At 76.4% G+C, this 13064-nt stretch overlaps 1 pseudogene; it reads right to left on the minus strand.

Moving 5' to 3' along the window:
* The window catches only part of LOC137646564 (uncharacterized), a 333464-nt pseudogene that overhangs the window by 56449 nt on the left and 263951 nt on the right, over window positions 1-13064 (minus strand).

Genomic DNA, 13064 nt, shown 5'->3' on the forward strand with positions numbered 1-13064 from the left:
CGGGGCTCCCCCCTTCCCGCTGGCAGGGCGGGGCTCCCCCTTCCCGCTGGCAGGGCGGGGCTCCCCCCTTCCCGCTGGCAGGGGGGCTCCCCCCTTCCCGCTGGCAGGGCGGGGCTCCCCCCTTCCCGCTGGCAGGGCGGGGCTCCCCCCTTCCCGCTGGCAGGGCGGGGCTCCCCCCTTCCCGCTGGCAGGGCGGGGCTCCCCCCTTCCCGCTGGCAGGGGGGCTCCCCCCTTCCCGCTGGCAGGGCGGGGCTCCCCCCTTCCCGCTGGCAGGGCGGGGCTCCCCCCTTCCTCGCTGGCAGGGCGGGGCTCCCCCCTTCCCGCTGGCAGGGCGGGGCTCCCCCTTCCCGCTGGCAGGGCGGGGCTCCCCCCTTCCCGCTGGCAGGGCGGGGCTCCCCCCTTCCCGCTGGCAGGGCGGGCTCCCCCTTCCCGCTGGCAGGGCGGGCTCCCCCCTTCCCGCTGGCAGGGCGGGGCTCCCCCCTTCCCGCTGGCAGGGCGGGGCTCTCCCCCTTCCCGCTGGCAGGGCGGGGCTCCCCCCTTCCCGCTGGCAGGGCGGGGTTCCCCCCTTCCGCTGGCAGGGCGGGGCTCCCCCCTTCCCGCTGGCAGGGCGGGGCTCCCCCCTTCCCGCTGGCAGGGCGGGGCTCCCCCCTTCCCGCTGGCAGGGCGGGGCTCCCCCCTTCCCGCTGGCAGGGCGGGGCTCCCCCCTTCCCGCTGGCAGGGCGGGGCTCCCCCCTTCCCGCTGGCAGGGCGGGGCTCCCCCTTCCCGCTGGCAGGGCGGGCTCCCCCCTTCCCGCTGGCAGGGCGGGGCTCCCCCTTCCCGCTGGCAGGGCGGGGCTCCCCCCTTCCCGCTGGCAGGGCGGGGCTCCCCCCTTCCCGCTGGCAGGGGGTGCTCCCCCCTTCCCGCTGGCAGGGCGGTGCTCCCCCCTTCCCGCTGGCAGGGCGGTGCTCCCCCCTTCCCGCTGGCAGGGCGGTGCTCCCCCCTTCCCTCTGGCAGGGCGGGGCTCCCCCTTCCCGCTGGCAGGGCGGGCTCCCCCTTCCCGCTGGAAGGGCGGGGCTCCCCCCTTCCCGCTGGCAGGGCGGGGTTCCCCCCTTCCAGCTGGCAGGGCAGGGCCTCCCCCTTCCCGCTGGTAGGGCGGGGCTCCCCCTTCCCGCTGGCAGGGCAGGGCTCCCCCCTTCCCGCTGGCAGGGCGGGGCTCCCCCCTTCCCGCTGGCAGGGCGGGGCTCCCCCCTTCCCGCTGGCAGGGCGGGGTTCCCCCCTTCCCAGCTGGCAGGGCAGGGCTCCCCCTTCCCGCTGGTAGGGCGGGGCTCCCCCTTCCCGCTGGCAGGGCAGGGCTCCCCCCTTCCCGCTGGCAGGGCGGGGCTCCCCCTTCCCGCTGGCAGGGCGGGGCTCCCCCCTTCCCGCTGGCAGGGCGGGCTCCCCCCTTCCCGCTGGCAGGGCGGGGCTCCCCCCTTCCCGCTGGCAGGGCGGGGCTCCCCCCTTCCCGCTGGCAGGGCGGGGCTCCCCCCTTCCCGCTGGCAGGGCGGTGCTCCCCCCTTCCCTCTGGCAGGGCGGGGCTCCCCCTTCCCGCTGGCAGGGCGGGGCTCCCCCCTTCCCGCTGGCAGGGCGGGGCTCCCCCTTCCCGCTGGCAGGGCGGGGCTCCCCCCTTCCCGCTGGCAGGGCGGGGCTCCCCCCTTCCCGCTGGCAGGGCGGGGCTCCCCCTTCCCGCTGGCAGGGCGGGGCTCCCCCCTTCCCGCTGGCAGGGGGGGCTCCCCCCTTCCCGCTGGCAGGGCGGTGCTCCCCCTTCCCTCTGGCAGGGCGGGGCTCCCCCTTCCCGCTGGCAGGGCGGGGCTCCCCCCTTCCCGCTGGAAGGGCGGGGCTCCCCCCTTCCCGCTGGCAGGGCGGGGTTCCCCCCTTCCAGCTGGCAGGGCAGGGCCTCCCCCTTCCCGCTGGTAGGGCGGGGCTCCCCCTTCCCGCTGGCAGGGCAGGCTCCCCCTTCCCGCTGGCAGGGCGGGGCTCCCCCCTTCCCGCTGGCAGGGCGGGGCTCCCCCCTTCCCGCTGCAAGGGCGGGGCTCCCCCCTTCCCGCTGGCAGGGCTGGGTTCCCCCCTTCCAGCTGGCATGGCAGGGCTCCACCTTCCCGCTGGTAGGGCGGGGCTCCCCCTTCCCGCTGGCAGGGCAGGGCTCCCCCCTTCCCGATGGCAGGGCGGGGCTTCCCCCTTCCCGCTGGCAGGGCAAGGCTCCCCCCTTCCCGCTGGCAGGGCGAGGCTCCTACCTTCCCGCTGGCAGGTCGGGGCTCCCCCCTTCCCGCTGGCAGGGCGGGGCTCCCCCCTTCCCGCTGGCAGGGCGGTGCTCCCCCCTTCCTGCTGGCAGGGCGGTGCTCCCCCCTTCCCTCTGGCAGGGCGGGGCTCCCCCTTCCCGCTGGCAGGGCGGGGCTTCCCCCTTCCCGCTGGAAGGGCGGGCCTCCCCCCTCCCGCTGGCAGGGCAGGGTTCCCCCCTTCCAGCTGGCAGGGCAGGGCCTCCCCCTTCCCGCTGGTAGGGCGGGGCTCCCCCTTCCCGCTGGCAGGGCAGGGCTCCTCCCTTCCCGCTGGCAGGGCAGGGTTCCCCCTTACCACTGTCAGGGTGGGGCTCCCCCCTTCCCGATGGCAGGGCGGGGCTTCCCCCTTCCCGCTGGCAGGGCAAGGCTCCCCCTTCCCGCTGGCAGGGCGGGGCTCCCCCCTTCCCGCTGGCAGGGCGGGGCTCCCCCCTTTCCGCTGGCAGGGTGGTGCTCCCCCTTTCCCGCTGGTAGGGCGGTTCTCCCCCCTTCCCGCTGGCAGGGGGGTGCTCCCTCCTTCCCGCTGGCAGGGCGGTGCTCCCCCCTTCCCTCTGGCAGGGCGGGGCTTCCCCTTCCCGCTGGCAGGGCGGGGCTCCCCCCTTCCCGCTGGAAGGGCGGGGCACCCCCCTTCCCGCTGGCAGGGCGGGGTTCCCCCCTTCCCAGCTGGCAGGGCAAGGCCTCCCCCTTCCCGCTGGTAGGGCGGGGCTCCCCCTTCCCGCTGGCAGGGCAGGGCTCCCCCTTCCCGCTGGCAGGGCGGGGCTCCCCCCTTCCCGCTGGCAGGGCGGGGCTCCCCCCTTCCCGCTGGCAGGGCGGGGCTCCCCCCTTCCCGCTGGCAGGGCGGGGCTCCCCCTTCCCGCTGGCAGGGCGGGGCTCCCCCCTTCCCGCTGGCAGGGCGGGGCTCCCCCCTTCCCGCTGGCAGGGCGGGCTCCCCCCTTCCCGCTGGCAGGGCGGGGCTCCCCCCTTCCCGCTGGCAGGGCGGGGCTCCCCCCTTCCCGCTGGCAGGGCGGGGCTCCCCCCTTCCCGCTGGCAGGGCGGGGCTCCCCCCTTCCCGCTGGCAGGGCGGGGCTCCCCCCTTCCCGCTGGCAGGGCGGGGCTCCCCCTTCCGCTGGCAGGGCGGTGCTCCCCCTTCCCTCTGGCAGGGCGGGGCTCCCCCCTTCCCGCTGGCAGGGCGGGGCTCCCCCTTCCCGCTGGCAGGGCGGGGCTCCCCCCTTCCCGCTGGCAGGGCGGGGCTCCCCCCTTCCCGCTGGCAGGGCGGTGCTCCCCCCTTCCCGCTGGCAGGGCGGTGCTCCCCCCTTCCCGCTGGCAGGGCGGTGCTCCCCCCTTCCCGCTGGCAGGGGGGGCTCCCCCTTCCCGCTGGCAGGGGGGGCTCCCCCTTCCCGCTGGCAGGGCGGGGCTCCCCCCTTCCCGCTGGCAGGGCGGGGCTCCCCCCTTCCCGCTGGCAGGGCGGGGTTCCCCCCTTCCGCTGGCAGGGCAGGGCCTCCCCCTTCCCGCTGGCAGGGCGGGGCTCCCCCTTCCCGCTGGCAGGGCAGGGCTCCCCCCTTCCCGCTGGCAGGGCGGGGCTCCCCCCTTCCCGCTGGCAGGGCGGGGCTCCCCCCTTCCCGCTGGCAGGGCTGGGCTCCCCCCTTCCGCTGGCAGGGCAGGGCTCCCCCCTTCCCGCTGGCAGGGCGGGGCTCCCCCTTCCCGCTGGCAGGGCAGGGCTCCCCCCTTCCCGCTGGCAGGGCGGGGCTCCCCCTTCCCGCTGGCAGGGCGGGCTCCCCCCTTCCCGCTGGCAGGGCGGGCTCCCCTTCCCGCTGGCAGGGCGGGGCTCCCCCCTTCCCGCTGGCAGGGCGGGGCTCCCCCCTTCCCGCTGGCAGGGCGGTGCTCCCCCCTTCCGCTGGCAGGGCGGTGCTCCCCCCTTCCCTCTGGCAGGGCGGGGCTCCCCCTTCCCGCTGGCAGGGCGGGGCTCCCCCTTCCCGCTGGAAGGGCGGGCTCCCCCCTTCCCGCTGGCAGGGCAGGGTTCCCCCCTTCCCAGCTGGCAGGGCAGGGCTCCCCCTTCCCGCTGGCAGGGCGGGGCTCCCCCTTCCCGCTGGCAGGGCAGGGCTCCCCCTTCCCGCTGGCAGGGCGGGGCTCCCCCTTCCCGCTGGCAGGGCGGGCTCCCCCCTTCCCGCTGGCAGGGCGGGGCTCCCCCCTTCCCGCTGGCAGGGCAGGGCTCCCCCCTTCCCGCTGGCAGGGGGGCTCCCCCTTCCCGCTGGCAGGGCGGCTCCCCCCTTCCCGCTGGCAGGGCGGGCTCCCCCCTTCCCGCTGGCAGGGCGGGGCTCCCCTTCCCGCTGGCAGGGCGGGGCTCCCCCCTTCCCGCTGGCAGGGCGGGGCACCCCCCTTCCCGCTGGCAGGGCGGGGTTCCCCCCTTCCGCTGGCAGGGCGGGGCTCCCCCTTCCCGCTGGTAGGGCGGGGCTCCCCCCTTCCCGCTGGCAGGGCGGGGCTCCCCCTTCCCGCTGGCAGGGCGGGGCTCCCCCCTTCCCGCTGGCAGGGCGGGGCTCCCCCCTTCCCGCTGGCAGGGCGGGCTCCCCCTTCCCGCTGGCAGGGCGGGGCTCCCCCCTTCCCGCTGGCAGGCGGGGCTCCCCCCTTCCGCTGGCAGGGCGGGGCTCCCCCCTTCCCGCTGGCAGGGCGGGGCTCCCCCCTTCCCGCTGGCAGGGCGGGGCTCCCCCCTTCCCGCTGGCAGGGCGGGGCTCCCCCCTTCCCGCTGGCAGGGGGGCTCCCCCCTTCCCGCTGGCAGGGCGGGGCTCCCCCCTTCCCGCTGGCAGGGCGGGCTCCCCCCTTCCCGCTGGCAGGGCGGGGCTCCCCCCTTCCCGCTGGCAGGGCGGGGCTCCCCCTTCCCGCTGGCAGGGCGGGGCTCCCCCCTTCCCGCTGGCAGGGCGGGGCTCCCCCCTTCCCGCTGGCAGGGCGGGGCTCCCCCCTTCCGCTGGCAGGGCGGTGCTCCCCTCTTCCGCTGGCAGGGCGGTGCTCCCCTCTTCCCTCTGGCAGGGCGGGGCTCCCCCTTCCTGCTGGCAGGGCGGGGCTTCCCCCTTCCCGCTGGCAGGGCGGGGTTCCCCCCTTCCGCTGGCAGGGCGGGGTTCCCCCCTTCCAGCTGGCAGGGCGGGGCTCCCCCTTCCCGCTGGCAGGGCGGTGCTCCCCCCTTCCCTCTGGCAGGGCGGGGCTCCCCCTTCCCGCTGGAAGGGCGGGGCTCCCCCCTTCCGCTGGCAGGGCGGGGTTCCCCCCTTCCAGCTGGCAGGGCGGGGCCTCCCCCTTCCCGCTGGTAGGGCGGGGCTCCCCCTTCCCGCTGGCAGGGCAGGGCTCCCCCCTTCCCGCTGGCAGGGCGGGGCTCCCCCTTCCCGCTGGCAGGGCAGGGCTCCCCCCTTCCCGCTGGCAGGGCGGGGCTCCCCCCTTCCCGCTGGCAGGGTGGTGCTCCCCCCTTCCCGCTGGTAGGGCGGTGCTCCCCCCTTCCCGCTGGCAGGGCGGTGCTCCCCCCTTCCCGCTGGCAGGCGGTGCTCCCCCCTTCCCTCTGGCAGGGCGGGGCTCCCCCTTCCCGCTGGCAGGGCGGAGCTCCCCCTTCCCGCTGGAAGGGCGGGGCTCCCCCCTTCCCGCTGGCAGGGCGGGGTTCCCCCCTTCCAGCTGGCAGGGCAGGGCCTCCCCCTTCCCGCTGGTAGGGCGGGGCTCCCCCTTCTCGCTGGCAGGCAGGGCTCCCCCCTTCCCGCTGGCAGGGCGGGGCTCCCCCCTTCCCGCTGGAAGGGCGGGGCTCCCCCCTTCTCGCTGGCAGGGCGGGGTTCCCCCCTTCCAGCTGGCAGGGCAGGGCCTCCCCCTTCCCGCTGGCAGGGCGGGGCTCCCCCTTCCCGCTGGCAGGGCAGGGCTCCCCCCTTCCCGCTGGCAGGGCGGGGCTCCCCCTTCCCGCTGGCAGGGCAGGGCTCCCCCCTTCCCGCTGGCAGGGCGGGCTCCCCCTTCCCGCTGGCAGGGCGGGGCTCCCCCCTTCCCGTGGCAGGGCGGGGCTCCCCCCTTCCCGCTGGCAGGGCGGTGCTCCCCCTTCCTGCTGGCAGGGCGGGCTCCCCCCTTCCCTCTGGCAGGGCGGGGCTCCCCCTTCCCGCTGGCAGGGCGGGGCTCCCCCTTCCCGCTGGCAGGGCGGGGCTCCCCCTTCCCGCTGGCAGGGCGGGGCTCCCCCCTTCCCGCTGGCAGGGCGGGGTTCCCCCCTTCCAGCTGGCAGGGCGGGGCTCCCCCCTTCCCGCTGGCAGGGCGGGGCTCCCCCCTTCCCGCTGGCAGGGCAGGGCTCCCCCCTTCCCGCTGGCAGGGCGGGGCTCCCCCTTCCCGCTGGCAGGGCGGGGCTTCCCCCTTCCCGCTGGCAGGGCGGGGCTCCCCCCTTCCCGCTGGCAGGGCGGGGCTCCCCCCTTCCCTCTGGCAGGGCGGGGCTCCCCCCTTCCCACTGGCAGGGCGGGGCTCCCCCCTTCCCGCTGGCAGGGCGGTGCTCCCCCTTCCCTCTGGCAGGGCGGGGCTCCCCCCTTCCCGCTGGCAGGGCGGGGCTCCCCCCTTCCCGCTGGCAGGGCGGGCTCCCCCCTTCCCGCTGGCAGGGCGGGGCTCCCCCTTCCCGCTGGCAGGGCGGGGCTCCCCCTTCCCGCTGGAAGGGCGGGGCTCCCCCCTTCCCGCTGGCAGGGCGGGGTTCCCCCCTTCCGCTGGCAGGGCAGGGCTCCCCCCTTCCCGCTGGCAGGGCGGGGCTCCCCCTTCCCGCTGGCAGGGCAGGCTCCCCCTTCCCGCTGGCAGGGCGGGGCTCCCCCTTCCCGCTGGCAGGGCGGGGCTCCCCCCTTCCCGCTGGCAGGGGGGGCTCCCCCTTCCTGCTGGCAGGGCGGGGCTCCCCCTTCCCGCTGGCAGGGCGGGGCTCCCCCCTTCCCGCTGGCAGGGGGGGCTCCCCCCTTCCCGCTGGCAGGGCGGGGCTCCCCCTTCCCGCTGGCAGGGCGGGGCTCCCCCCTTCCCACTGGCAGGGCGGGGCTCCCCCCTTCCCGCTGGCAGGGCGGGCTCCCCCTTCCCGCTGGCAGGGCGGGGCTCCCCCCTTCCCGCTGGCAGGGCGGGGCTCCCCCCTTCCCGCTGGCAGGGCGGGGCTCCCCCTTCCCGCTGGCAGGGCGGGGTTCCCCCCTTCCCGCTGGCAGGGCAGGGCCTCCCCTTCCCGCTGGCAGGGCGGGGTTCCCCCTTCCCGCTGGCAGGGCAAGGTTCCCCCTTCCGCTGGCAGGGTGGGGCTCCCCCCTTCCCGATGGCAGGGCGGGGCTCCCCCTTCCCGCTGGCAGGGCATGGCTCCCCCCTTCCCGCTGGCAGGGCGGGGCTCCCCCTTCCCGCTGGCAGGGCAGGGCTCCCCCTTCCCGCTGGCAGGGCGAGGCTCCCCCTTCCCGCTGGCAGGGCGGGGCTCCCCCCTTCCCGCTGGCAGGGCGGGGCTCCCCCCTTCCCGCTGGCAGGGCGGTGCTCCCCCCTTCCGCTGGCAGGGCGGTGCTCCCCCCTTCCCTCTGGCAGGGCGGGGCTCCCCCTTCCCGCTGGCAGGGCGGGGCTTCCCCCTTCCCGCTGGAAGGGCGGGGCTCCCCCCTCCCGCTGGCAGGGCGGGGTTCCCCCCTTCCAGCTGGCAGGGCAGGGCCTCCCCCTTCCCGCTGGTAGGGCGGGCTCCCCCTTCCCGCTGGCAGGGCAGGGCTCCTCCCTTCCTGATGGCAGGGGGGGCTTCCCCCTTCCCGCTGGCAGGGCAGGGCTCCCCCCTTCCCGCTGCAGGGCGGGGCTCCCCCTTCCCGCTGGCAGGGCGGGGCTCCCCCCTTCCCGCTGGCAGGCGGGGCTCCCCCCTTCCCGCTGGCAGGGCGGGGTTCCCCCTTCCAGCTGGCAGGGCTGGGCTCCCCCTTCCCGCTGGCAGGGCGGGGCTCCCCCCTTCCCGCTGGCAGGGCGGGGCTCCCCCCCTTCCCGCTGGCAGGGCGGGGCTCCCCCTTCCCGCTGGCAGGGCGGGGTTCCCCCTTCCGCTGGCAGGGCAGGGCTCCCCCTTCCCGCTGGTAAGGGCGGGGCTCCCCCCTTCCCGCTGGCAGGGCGGGGCTCCCCCTTCCCGCTGGCAGGGCGGGGCTCCCCCTTCCCACTGGCAGGGTGGGGCTCCCCCTTCCTGCTGGCAGGGCGGGGCTCCCCCTTCCCGCTGGCAGGGCGGGGCTCCCCCCTTCCCGCTGGCAGGGCGGGGCTCCCCCCTTCCCGCTGGCAGGGCGGGGCTCCCCCCTTCCCGCTGGCAGGGCGGGGTTCCCCCCTTCCCGCTGGCAGGGCGGGGCTCCCCCCCTTCCCGCTGGCAGGGCGGTGCTCCCCCTTCCCTCTGGCAGGGCGGGGCTCCCCCCTTCCCGCTGGCAGGGCGGTGCTCCCCCCTTCCCGCTGGCAGGGCGGTGCTCCCCCCTTCACTCGGGCAGGGCGGGGCTCCCCCCTTCCCGCTGGCAGGGCGGGGCTCCCCCTTCCCGCTGGCAGGGCGGGGCTTCCCCCTTCCCGCTGGAAGGGCGGGGCTCCCCCCTTCCGCTGGCAGGGCGGGGTTCCCCCCTTCCCGCTGGTAGGGCGGTGCTCCCCCCTTCCCGCTGGCAGGGCGGTGCTCCCCCCTTCCCGCTGGCAGGGCGGTGCTCCCCCCTTCCCTCTGGCAGGGCGGGGCTCCCCCTTCCCGCTGGCAGGGCGGGGCTCCCCCCTTCCCGCTGGAAGGGCGGGGCTCCCCCCTTCCCGCTGGCAGGGCAGGGCCTCCCCCTTCCCGCTGGTAGGGCGGGGCTCCCCCTTCCCGCTGGCAGGGCAGGGCTCCCCCCTTCCCGCTGGCAGGGCGGGGCTCCCCCCTTCCCGCTGGAAGGGCGGGGCTCCCCCCTTCTCGCTGGCATGGCAGGGCCTCCACCTTCCCGCTGGTAGGGCGGGGCTCCCCCTTCCCGCTGGCAGGGCAGGGCTCCCCCCTTCCCGCAGGCAGGGCGAGGCTCCTCCCTTCCCGCTGGCAGGTCGGGGCTCCCCCCTTCCCGCTGGCAGGGCGGGGCTCCCCCCTTCCCGCTGGCAGGGCGGTGCTCCCCCCTTCCTGCTGGCAGGGCGGTGCTCCCCCCTTCCATCTGGCAGGGCGGGGCTCCCCCTTCCCGCTGGCAGGACGTGGCTTCCCCCTTCCCGCTGGAAGGGCGGGCCTCCCCCCTCCCGCTGGCAGGGCAGGGTTCCCCCTTCCAGCTGGCAGGGCAGGGCCTCCCCCTTCCCGCTGGTAGGGCGGGGCTCCCCGCTTCCCGCTGCCAGGGCAGGGCTCCTCCCTTCCCGATGGCAGGGCGGGGCTTCCCCCTTCCCGCTGGCAGGGCAGGGCTCCCCCCTTCCCGCTGGCAGGGCGGGGCTCCCCCTTCCCACTAGCAGGGTGGGGCTCCCCCTTCCTAATGGCAGGGCGGGGCTCCCCCTTTCCCGCTGGCAGGGCGGGGCTCCCCCCTTCCCGCAGGCAGGTCGGGGCTCCCCCCTTCCCTCTGGCAGGGCGGGGCTCCCCCCTTCCCACTGGCAGGGCGGGGCTCCCCCCTTCCCGCTGGCAGGGCGGTGCTCCCCCATTCCCTCTGGCAGGGCGGGGTTCCCCCCTTCCCGCTGGCAGGGCAGGGCCTCTCCCTTCCCGCTGGTAGGGCGGGGTTCCCCCTTCCCGCTGGCAGGGCAGGGTTCCCCTTACCACTGTCAGGGTGGGGCTCCCCCCTTCCCGATGGCAGGGCGGGGCTTCCCCCTTCCCGCTGGCAGGGCAAGGCTCCCACCTTCCCGCTGGCAGGGCGGGGCTCCCCCCTTCCTGCTGGCAGGGCGGGGCTCCCCCCTTCCCGCTGGCAGGGTTCCCCCCTTCCCGCTGGCAGGGTGGTGCTCCCCCCTTCCCGCTGGTAGGGCGGTTCTCCCCCCTTCCCGCTGGCAGGGGGGTGCTCCCCCCCTCCCGCTGGCAGGGCGGTGCTCCCCCCTTCCCTCTGGCAGGGCGGGGCTCCCCCTTTCCGCTGGCAGGGCGGGGCTCCCCCCTTCCCGCTGGAAGGGCGGGGCTCCCCCCTTCCCGCTGGCAGGGCGGGGCTCCCCCCTTCCCGCTGGCAGGGCAGGGTTCCCCCCTTCCCGCTGGCAGGGCGAGGCTCCTCCCTTCCCGCTGTCAGGGTGGGGCTCCCCCCTTCCCGCTAGCAGGCCGGTGCTCCCCCCTCCCTGCTGGCAGGGTGGAGCTCCCCCCTCCCGCTGGCAGGGCGGGGCTCCCCCCTTCCCGGTGGCAGGGCGGGGCTCCCCCTTCCCACTAGCAGGGTGGGGCTCCCCCTTCCTGCTGGAAGGCCGGAGGTCCCCCCTTCCCGCTGGCTGAGCAGGGCTCCCCCTTTCCTGCTGAAAGGGCGGGATTCCCTCCCTTCCTGCTGGCAGGGCAGGGCTCTACCCACTTCCCACTGGCAGGGTGGTGCTCCCCCCCCCCTTCCCGCTGGCAGGGCAGGGCTCCCCCCTTCCCGCTGGCAGGGTGGGGCTCCCCCCTTCCCGCTGGCAGGGCGGGGCTCCCCCCTTCCCGCTGGAAGGGCGGGGCTCCCCCCTTCCCGCTGGCAGGGCGGGGTTCCCCCCTTCCAGCTGGCAGGGCAGGGCCTCCCCCTTCCCGCTGGTAGGGCGGGGCTCCCCCCTTCCCGCTGGCAGGCAGGGCTCCCCCCTTCCCGCTGGCAGGGCGGGGCTCCCCCCTTCCCGCTGGCAGGGCAGGGCTCCCACCTTCCCGCTGGCAGGGCGGGGCTCCCCCCTTCCCGCTGGCAGGGCGGTGCTCCCCCCTTCCTTCTGGCAGGGCGGTGCTCCCCCCTTCCCTCTGGCAGGGCGGGGCTCCCCCTTCCCGCTGTCAGGGCGGGGCTTCCCCCTTCCCGATGGAAGGGCGGGGCTCCCCCCTCCCGCTGGCAGGGCGGGGTTCCCCCCTTCCAGCTGGCAAGGGCATGGCCTCCCCCTTCCCGCTGGTAGGGCGGGGCTCCCCCTTCCCGCTGGCAGGGCAGGGCTCCCCCCTTCCCGATGGCAGGGCGGGGCTTCCCCCTTCCCGCTGGCAGGGCAGGGCTCCCCCCTTCCCGCTGGCAGGGCGGGGCTCCCCCTTCCCGCTGGCAGGGCGGGGCTCCCCCCTTCCCGCTGGCAGGTTGAGGCTCCCCCCTTCCCGCTGGCAGGGCGGTGCTCCCCCCCTTCCTGCTGGCAGGGCGGTGCTCCCACCTTCCCGCTGGCAGGGCGGTGCTCCCCCCTTCCCTCTGGCCGGGCGGGGCTCGCTCCTTCCCGCTGGCAGGGCGGGGCTCCCCCTTTCCCACTGGCAGGGCGGGGCTCCCCCCTTCCTGCTGGCTGGGCGGGGTTCCCCCCTTCCAGCTGGCAGGGCATGGCCTCCCCCTTCCCGCTGGTAGGGCGTGGCTCCCTCTTCCCGCTGGCAGGGCAGGGCTCCCCCCTTCCCGCTGGCAGGGCAGGGCTCCCCCCTTCCCGCTGGCAGGGCGGGGCTCCCCTTCTTCCCGGTGTCAGGGCGGGGCTCCCCCTTCCCACTAGCAGGGTGGGGCTCCCCCTTCCTGCTGGCAGGGCGGGGCTCCCCCTTTCCCGCTGGCAGGGCGGGGCTCCCCCCTTCCCGCTGGCAGGGCGGGGCTCCCCCCTTCCCACTGGCAGGGCGGGGCTCCCCCCTTCCCGCTGGCAGGGCGGTGCTCCCCCATTCCCTCTGGCAGGGCGGGGCTCCCCCCTTCCCGCTGGCAGGGCGGGGCTCCCCCCTTCCCGCTGACAGGGTGGGGTTCCCCCCTTCCAGCTGGCAGGGCAGGGCCTCTCCCTTCCCGCTAGTAGGGTGGGGTTCCCCCTTCCCGCTGGCAGGGCAGGGTTCCCCCTTACCGCTGTCAGGGTGGGGCTCCCCCCTTCCCGCTGGCAGGCCGGGGCTCCCCCCTCCCTGCTGGCAGGGTGGGGCTCCCCCCTCCCGCTGGCAGGGCGGGGCTCCCCCCTTCCCGGTGGCAGGGCGGGGCTCCCCCTTCCCACTAGCAGGGTGGGGTCCCCCTTCCTGCTGGAAGGCCGGAGGTCCCTCCCTTCCTGCTGGCAGGGCAGGGCTCTACCCACTTCCCACTGGCAGGGTGGTGCTCCCCCCCCTTCCCAGTGGCAGGGAAGGCTTTCCCCTTCCTGCGGGCAGGATGGGGCTCTCCCTTTCCTGCTGGCAGGGCAGGACTCCCCCCTTCTTGCTGGCAGGGCGGGGCTACCCTTTCTTTCACAGGGCTGGGCTCACCCTTTCCGGCTGGTATGGCGGGGTTTCTATTGAAAAATCTAAGAAATACTGTAATTATACACACACACACACACACACACATATGTATATATATATATATATATATATATATATATATATATATATATATATATATATATATATATATATGCATATACATATATATACAAACATAGTTGTCGTACAGTTTGGAGAATGGGCAGTAGAATACTAGACACAGATCCCGATATAGCAGGGATAAACTGACCATCAAAGGGCATATGACAAGTAATAATCTAGAAAAAAATCAGAATCTTGATGCTGTAATTTTCAGCACAGTTTGAGGGCTCTATCCGGGTTGGTTCTTCAGGTCGTTTTCTCTGGTAGTATGGTGGAAACTCTTAAACTGGACTTTTGAATCTTCTCAGGAATAGGTTCAGTCATACGAAGGACTAATTTCAGGCCGTCATCTTTACAGAATCCAAATTCTCCCATGTAGATTCCAACTGTACTTTGAACTGATCCAGTTCCATAAACATCAGACACCAGCTGATCAAAGATGTCTCAGTCGCCATGAAACAGTTCCTTCAGGTTGATCCTTAACCACGTCACTATTACTGAT

Source organism: Palaemon carinicauda, chromosome 9, assembly GCF_036898095.1.
Source record: "Palaemon carinicauda isolate YSFRI2023 chromosome 9, ASM3689809v2, whole genome shotgun sequence".
NCBI classification, from domain to species: Eukaryota; Metazoa; Arthropoda; class Malacostraca; order Decapoda; family Palaemonidae; genus Palaemon; species Palaemon carinicauda.